Genomic DNA, 8339 nt, shown 5'->3' with positions numbered 1-8339 from the left:
ATAATATTGACTTTATGCATGGATCATAATGCAGCATTCTGAAGTGAGATCCTCTTCAAAATGATTCGTCACACGCATCAGTAGCTGGCTGATCTGAAGCCTGCGTCTCACAGCACCCAGCGCTGATATTCCCGTCGCGACGACTGATCCCAGATCAGTCACTTCTGCAGCGGAGGGAAATGACCTGCATGTTGCATTTAGCTAATGGGGCTAATTTAGTGGAACGAATGGCTTTAGTCAGCAGAACAGACAAAGCCTTCAGATGCTGCGGATAAAACTCTTAACCAATGCAAATGGCAAGTTCCACTCAGGCCTTCACATCTATTAGACTCCAGAGCTTATTTACGGCTCTAGACTCGTCATACTGGCCATGTGGGGGGAATTAGAGAGATGAGATGGCATCTGGAGAACACTGTCCACTGTCCTTGACTGTCCTGTTTTTCAGAAGTGAAAATCACATTCATTTTCTCTGTAGTGAACTTGACTTTTAATGGTGATGCATACGTTTTTTTAAGACGGAGTCACTAAAAGCTCTGAAATTGTAAGGTGATATCTACTTCTATCGAAGCATGTTTTTAATGTGTTTTGATTCTTGATGAAAATGTCACTACCCATAATTCTAAAGAGAGATTCACCAATCAGAGAAATTGCCGTTTCCATGGAAATTTGGTGGTTAAAGAACTCACCAGGGAGTTCCATGAAGCTCTGCTAATGATGTGATCAAGTCAGTTTGAAAGAAGTAATGCTTAAGTGTGCACTTATTTAATCAAAAATACAGTAAAAATAGTGACATTTTATTAGAATTTAATATAACGGTTTACTAGTTGAATATATTGTAAAATTTAATTTATTTCTGTGATGCAAAGCTGAATTGTCAGCATCATTACTCCAGTCTTCAGTGTCACATGATCCTTCAGAAATCATTCTAATATGCTGATTTGCTGCTCAAGAAGCATTTATTATTATCATCAATGTTGAAAACAATTGTGCCACTTAATATTTTTTGGAAACTGAAACATTTTAAGGATTCTTTCATGGATAGCAAAAAAAAAAAAACAGCATTTATTTAAAATATTATTATTAATTCTTATTAGTTTAATGTGTCCTTGATGATTAAAATGATTAATTTCATTAACAAAAATCATACAGACCCCAAGCTTTTAAACAGTAGTAGTATACATCTAAATATTTTGCAATACATTTTAAATATCGTTCTATTGTTTGATTGTTATTGTTTGCTTACAATAATGACTTTTGGTCAAAAGTATTTATATTGTACCATTGTTCTTATGTTACATCAGTTGACTCCAAAACAATGCTTCATGGGAGAAAATTCATTCCGTTGGTCTTTTTTTCTCATGCACAAATACCTTTTTTTGCTTTGTCCAAATTTGCATTGTTATTCATCCTGTTTTTGTTGTTGTTTTTTTAAGAAAAATTCCTGTGCAGAAAATAAACAAGAAAAACACAGCTTTTATGCTGTATACCTATCATGCCAATAAACATGTGTAGTGATTTTTTTTTTATTAACCTGTGTATCAGGAGTTTAATAATGGTCATAAGTAGTATTTTTGCAGTGAAGTAAATGAGACCAAATGGAATTAGTGAATTTTACAGGGTTTAAATGTGTCTTCAATTCACAACAAGCACTATCGAATCTGTTTGTGGCTGTTTTTAAAGGTGAAATGTGTCTTTTATGATGTTGAAATACTTCCATATAGGTTGACATCCTGAAGAACGAACACTGGGACTCTGTGGAGCTTTTAAAACATTACAGCAATAGACTTGACCAGTGCCATCTGCTTTAAATGTATTATTAATAATAATCACTTCTGCCATGTTATGTGGTTCATTAGCTTAAGCGCAGTCTGTTGCCAAGCAGCACAATGATGAAAGCTGACTCTTGTAGCATGTTGAGTTGAATTGTCGTGTGGTCACAGGTGTGAGCGTCTATAGCATCAAACGCCGCTCATCCAGTCAGGCTTTAGAGCCGAAAGCTCCCGTTTTATAATAAGACATATCAATGCAGTTTTATCTCCAACTGAGGAGCAGCTGTTTGCTGAAAATCATGTTTTATAATGTTGATAAGCTTATGAAGCCCTGGATCTGCAGACCTTCAGTGGAACTAAAGCTGCAGCTGATAGCAGTGTGACTCCGTTTCTATTGCTGTGTTAAAAAAAAAAAAGACGAAATGTCATATTGTTTTAGAATGTTATTTTTTAAGTTGAGTCATTTGTTTTGAACCTGTTTTGTTATATAATGTGAGATTTATCATCCGTATGTTTATCTGTGGCCAATTGCATAAACGCAATCATTATGTTAAGTCTTAGGAACTAGTAGTCTGACTTGCTAGCAGTTAGAGATAATCAGTATTACTCAAGCTCACAACTAGTTTTACTGCGAGTTTTTATGCAACTGATTTAAAAATAAATAAATAAATTGGATAACTAAATTGCAATACATTTCTAAATGTTAATTTAAATAAAGCCTAACAATAGAGATATTAGAAGACGTAAACTATTAGAAGATATTAGAGGACTTAAACGATTAGAAATGCAAGCTGAAATAAGTTTATGTACTAATATTGCTAATGAAAATATATCTGGAACTGAAATAAATTAAAACTGTAGAAATATTTTTAAAAAATCAGTAATAAAAATAGCACATAACACAGTCAAATGTGAACTAAAATTGAAATAAAAACTCAAAATTAGAAAATAAACATTTATTCAAAATAATAACAAAAACTATAATAGTATATAAATAATACTAAAATAAGCCTGCTAACTTGTAATCAGTGTTATTTTAGTATTATTGGGGTGATATTATAGTTTTTATTAGTATTTTAATTTTAATTTTTTAATTTTTTATTATTATATTATATATGGATTTTAATTTATTTTATTTCAGTTTTAGTTTTGGTTATTTAGTACATTATGGTAAACTAAATTAACTATTCTAGTTTATTCTATTTCAAGTGAAAAATGTATTAATGGTCTTAATTTTAATTAAATAAAATAACCCTGCTTGTAATACTAGTCAAAGCAGTTTATGCCCCGAACTTTTGATTATAAAATCAATAAAAAAAAAATGTTCTTTTTTATAAAAACGAATTAAAATTAAATAAATTAAATTTAAATAATTAAAAAAAATTTTTAAAGGAAATATTTGTTTGGCTGTAGTAGTATCCCAAAATATCTGGTTAGGTTATGAACTGATAATTACAATGAATTAATTATTTATTATTTTTTTTGTTCAGTCTAAAGCAAAATTAGCTGTACGCTTTATATAGCTTTATATAGTTACTGTGATATTAAATGACTCATACCGTCCACCTTCAGCAACATGAGATGTTTGATATAAATACTATGGTGTTTTTGAATGTCTGTGTGTGTGTGTAATCTGGATTGCGTGTTTTCTTTTTATGCTGGTCAGATTTGAGGAGCCCATCTTTAGCCGCATCCTGTGAAGAACAGGAAGGACGCTCAAGTGATTCTTTATCTGCTAACTGGACGGAAATCCAGAGGAACAAATAAGACGTGGAGACTTGATGGAGAAACAGACAGGAGGAGGATTCCCCGACTCAAGTAAGCGTGCGATTTGAGAAGACACACAAAAGCGGCTGAAGAGTGGGTTTGCTCACAGTGACTGACAATTGTCTGTTATCTTGATTGATGAGCTGAGCAGGTGTCCAAAACAAAGACAGAGTTCTTGTGATGGGCAAAGGTTGAGAACAGTTCAAGTTTACCTGCCTTTAAGACTTCCGTGTGTGATTTCATCAAAACTATCAGCACTGTTTGCAGAAATAGTGACTGTTTCCAAACAGGTTTTCACATAATCTGGCCCAATCTTTCACTGATCAGCCCGCTCTGACAGATTTCCTGCCTAGCGATGCACAGATGACACACTTCAACTTCAACATGACACACCATGCACAACGTTTGACTGTGATCTGACATATTTCTGAGTGAAACAGGGTTTTCACAGGTTAAAGAAGTAGGACAGAACTTGATTTATTAGCCAAGAATTAATTGGATTGTGAAAAAACAGTCTCTGTTGTAACTGTTCCATTTTGATGAAAATTATGAAGATTGTGAATACTTTGCTACAATGAATTGTGCTCAATGCAAACAGAGACATGTATTAATAAGAATGTAAATGGGGTACATTTTGATTTTCTGCTGACTTTTAAAGTAGTTTTTGCTTTGTGTAATTCCAAAGGTGAACCCTAACTGATGCATTGGAAATATCCATATACAGTATATAAACATTTTAATATATTAGATATTTGTACCTATATATATCTTCACATTTAAGACTCCTAGAAAGATAACTATAACCATAAAGTTTTAAAAATCATTCTAACAATAGCAGATTCTACAAAAATATTAAGCGGCACAACTGTTTTCAATATATGATATAATAATAAATGTTTTATTTGTATTTATTTATCAAATTATATATATATACAGTGTTGGGGAAAGTTACTTTTAAAAGTAATGCATTACAATATTGCATTACTCCATAAAAAAGTAACTAATTACGTTACTTAGTTACTTTTGAGTGAGATAAATTAATGCATATTCATATTTATTTTAGAACTACAGTAACATCTTCTGATTTCTCTCAACATGGGGAAACCAGAGCTGTCAATCAATAAATTGGGAAAAAAAGTAACTTGCGTTAAAAAAACTTGCGTGAAAAAGTAAAATAAATGAACTTTTCCACGACATTCTAATTTATTGAGATGCACCTGTATATATACACATAGACTGGAGTAATGATGCTGAAAATTCAGCATTACATCACAAGAATAAATTACATTTTAAAATATATTCAAATAGAAAACAGTTATTGTAAATTATAATTATATTTCAGAATATTACTGTTTTTACTGTATTTTTACTCAAATATATGTAGCCTTGTTGAGCATAAGAAACTTTAAAAAATCTCACCAAACCCAGATATTTGTTGCATGGCCAGCAGTCACCGTCGCTCATGTTGCCTCAAATCACCTGCTATTTTTCTGCCACAACTTGACAGATGTAATTTTGAAATATTGCACATTTTCCACAGAGTCCCAGAGGTTTTTCCCTTTTTGCTCTGATGTTGCACTAATACTCGCAGAACACACACCCTCACACAAAATCATTCAGGAAACAGCCTGCTTTGTTGTATATTTCCAGAGGTCCTATTTCTTTACTTTATGTTGAACGGCACTCGTTTGTTATTCAATAAAAGAAAACACACATACGCCATAAAATCCACCGCATGGTACAGCAGAAACGTTAGACAGGCCAGAGGGAGATGCTGCATGAATTATGGATAAGCCTACAGAGTGGTGTCTAACGCAAAGGCTCATGAGTAAAATGATTGAGTTGCATGCCTCCTGTAAAGAGAGCCAGGTGTGGTTTTGTTTGTGTGTGTGTGTGTGTGTGTGTGTGTGTGTATGTGAATATCTCAATATCATCTCATAAAAACCCGTACCTGTTAAAGTAATAGACTTACATAATGTTGGAACCGAGTGAACACACATTCAGTGATCCTGTGTAGAAAATGGCATGTTAAAGGAATAGTTCACCCAAAAATTAAAATGACGTGAATGACTATCTTTCTTCTGTGAAACATAAAATATGTTTTGCGGAATTTTCAGTTTGTAGTTTGGGTAAAGTTTGATTTTTTATTTTATTTTATTTTTTGTAAGTAATACTTTTATTCAGAAAGGACACATTTAATTGATCAAAAGTGACAGTGAAGACATTTATAATGTTACAAATGATTTCAAGGACAGGAGGCCTTTCTGTGTGGAGTTTGCATGTTCTCCCTGTGTCTGCGTGGGTTTACGCCTGGTGCTCTGGTTTCCTCCCACAGCCGACAGACATGCAGGTTAGGTTAACTGAACATCCTAAATTGTTCCTGGATGTGTGTGTAAAGACAAGACTTGTGTATGGATTAACTGGTTCTCGCCATGAATTTAGCCATAGATGCTGGATTGGCGTTAAGAAAGAAATAAACAAACAAACAATACAAATGATTTCTGTTTTAAAAAAAAATGCTTTCCATTTATCAAAAAATACAGGAAAACTTGTATCATGGTTTTCAAAAAAAATTAAAAATACATAAATAAATAATAAAATAAAATAAAAATAAGCAGCTCAACCGTTTCCAAATCAGTCAAAACATGAAAATATTTTCAAATATATTCAAATAGAAACCAGTTTTTTTTTTTTACATTATTTAATTATTATAATAATATTTCATAATATTACTTTTTTTTTTGAGTATGAGAGATTTCATTCAAAAACATTAAGAATACTTACTGACCCCAAACTCTTCAATGGTAGTGGATCTGTATTTAAATGTATGTATTCTTATGGACTACTGTTACAAGACATTTATTCATTTATTTATTTAGAGCAGTTTGGACATTTTACTAAATATCTTCTTTTTTAATAAATTCTCCTTTTTATTGCTAAATTACTAAATATCTAATATTTTTATTTTATTTCTCTTTTTGTTACTTTTTTTTTTTGTTACATTTTTTTATTATATTTATTTACACCTTTTGTTTTTCTGAAAAAAAAATTAAGTCATACAGGTTTGGAGGCTGAATTAATAGTGGCAGAATTATCATATTTACTAATCTCTGTCTTTCTGTTTCTTTGTTGTCCTCAGGTATTTTAGATTCAAAAGTAGATTTATTGTGCCCCGGACATGACAGTATTGAGTATTTTTTTATGTTGACACATTATTTTCATTGCTCAGAAGCAGTGCATGTAAATGTGACTTGTTTTGAGGGGCGTGATCTTTGCTGTCCTGAAATTAATTGCCTTTGTTTTCAGAGGCTTTTGTGAGGCATTACCTCATCGATCTCTCCTGTTACTCAAAGGCCGATGAGCGGATGAAAACAGAGGGGGTCTTGGGCGTCTGCGGTCACGGCTCACCGTTGCAGCAGATGCTGCTTTTCTCCCCACTTCACAAAGGCTTTTTTCCCTCCTTTTTCTTTAGTATACTCCTGAAGCCCTGAGGGAACGCAGCCGTGACCCTCACTTCAACGAGCCAGGCTTGTATTTCCATCGCTTCTGCGTATGGATTGTTCTAGACTCTTTCTAGTGATTCATTAGAAACAGCCAGGAGTATGCAGAGACAATCGGCGGCTAATGCGTTTCCCAGAGCTCCTGCGCAACAATCCCCTCGTCTTTTCTTCCCTGCGGTTTTTTTTCTCCGCTCTTAAAGAGCATTTAGAGAGTTGAGCGGAGGTCCCACTGTGAGGCTGCTGAGGATGTTAACAGGCTGTTGGACGTCTCGGGCGTTGTGTGGAGGTGCTGTTTCGCCGTGGGTCTGTGCCAGAGGCACTCCGTTGGCAGTGGCTGCTTAAAGGCCGAATAATATGCTGTAGGTGTCTGGAAGTCAGAGGCTAATGCCAGCTGAAGTGTGCCAGGCTGCAGGGTGGCGCTGATGGACTCACTGCTGGACTTTGTCCACAAGTAGTTGACAGCTAAATCTACTGCGAGTCATTTTGTCTTTTGTGTCCAGATTAAAAATTAAAAAATGGGGAAAAAAAGTACTTTTTAGAAGTTGGTTGGTGAGGATTCATGTTTTTGAAAGAAGCCATTTATGCTCATTAGACTGCATTTATTTGATCCAAAAATACAGTAAAAACTGTAATATTGTGAAATATTATTACTATTTCAAATAACTGTTTTCTATTTGAATATATTGTAAAATGTAATTTATTCCTGTGATCAAAGCTGAATTTTCAGCATCATTACGCCAGTCTTCAGTCTTGCTTTGCTACTCAATACATATTTCTTATTATTATCAATGTTGAAAACAGTTGCTGCTCAATATTTTTTGTGGGAACCGTGATACATTTTTGTTGATGAATAGAAAGTTCAAAAGAACAGCATTCATTTGAAATAGAAATCTTTTGTTACATAAATATATAATATAATATAATATATGTAAATATCTCTATTGCACTCAAAAAAGGCCTACATTTAAGATGTATATATTTGAAAACCTTATAAAATTTCCATCTATTTATATTACACATTTTTAACAAACTATTAAACTTATTGTGAGGCATATTTGTCAGTCATACATAAATTAAACAGATCAAGCTTCTGCACTTTATTATGATCTATTTGCATCTATTTGATTTTATTTAAAAAATGCATTTACTCAAAATCCTAAGAATCAGCATAAATCTGTAAATTGTGGAAAGTTAAAATTTATTCAACATGGTTAAAAAATGTCTAACTTGTGAAACAAGAAATATTTCGTTAGAATGTATAAGATTGAACTAAACTGAATTTATTGATAGTATATAAACCTGG

Source organism: Sinocyclocheilus rhinocerous, unplaced genomic scaffold (assembly GCF_001515625.1).
Source record: "Sinocyclocheilus rhinocerous isolate Xijiao unplaced genomic scaffold, SAMN03320098_v1.1 scaffold433, whole genome shotgun sequence".
Lineage (NCBI taxonomy): Eukaryota > Metazoa > Chordata > Actinopteri > Cypriniformes > Cyprinidae > Sinocyclocheilus > Sinocyclocheilus rhinocerous.
The sequence above is the reverse complement of the archived record's forward strand: the minus strand, read 5'-3'. Positions refer to the sequence as shown.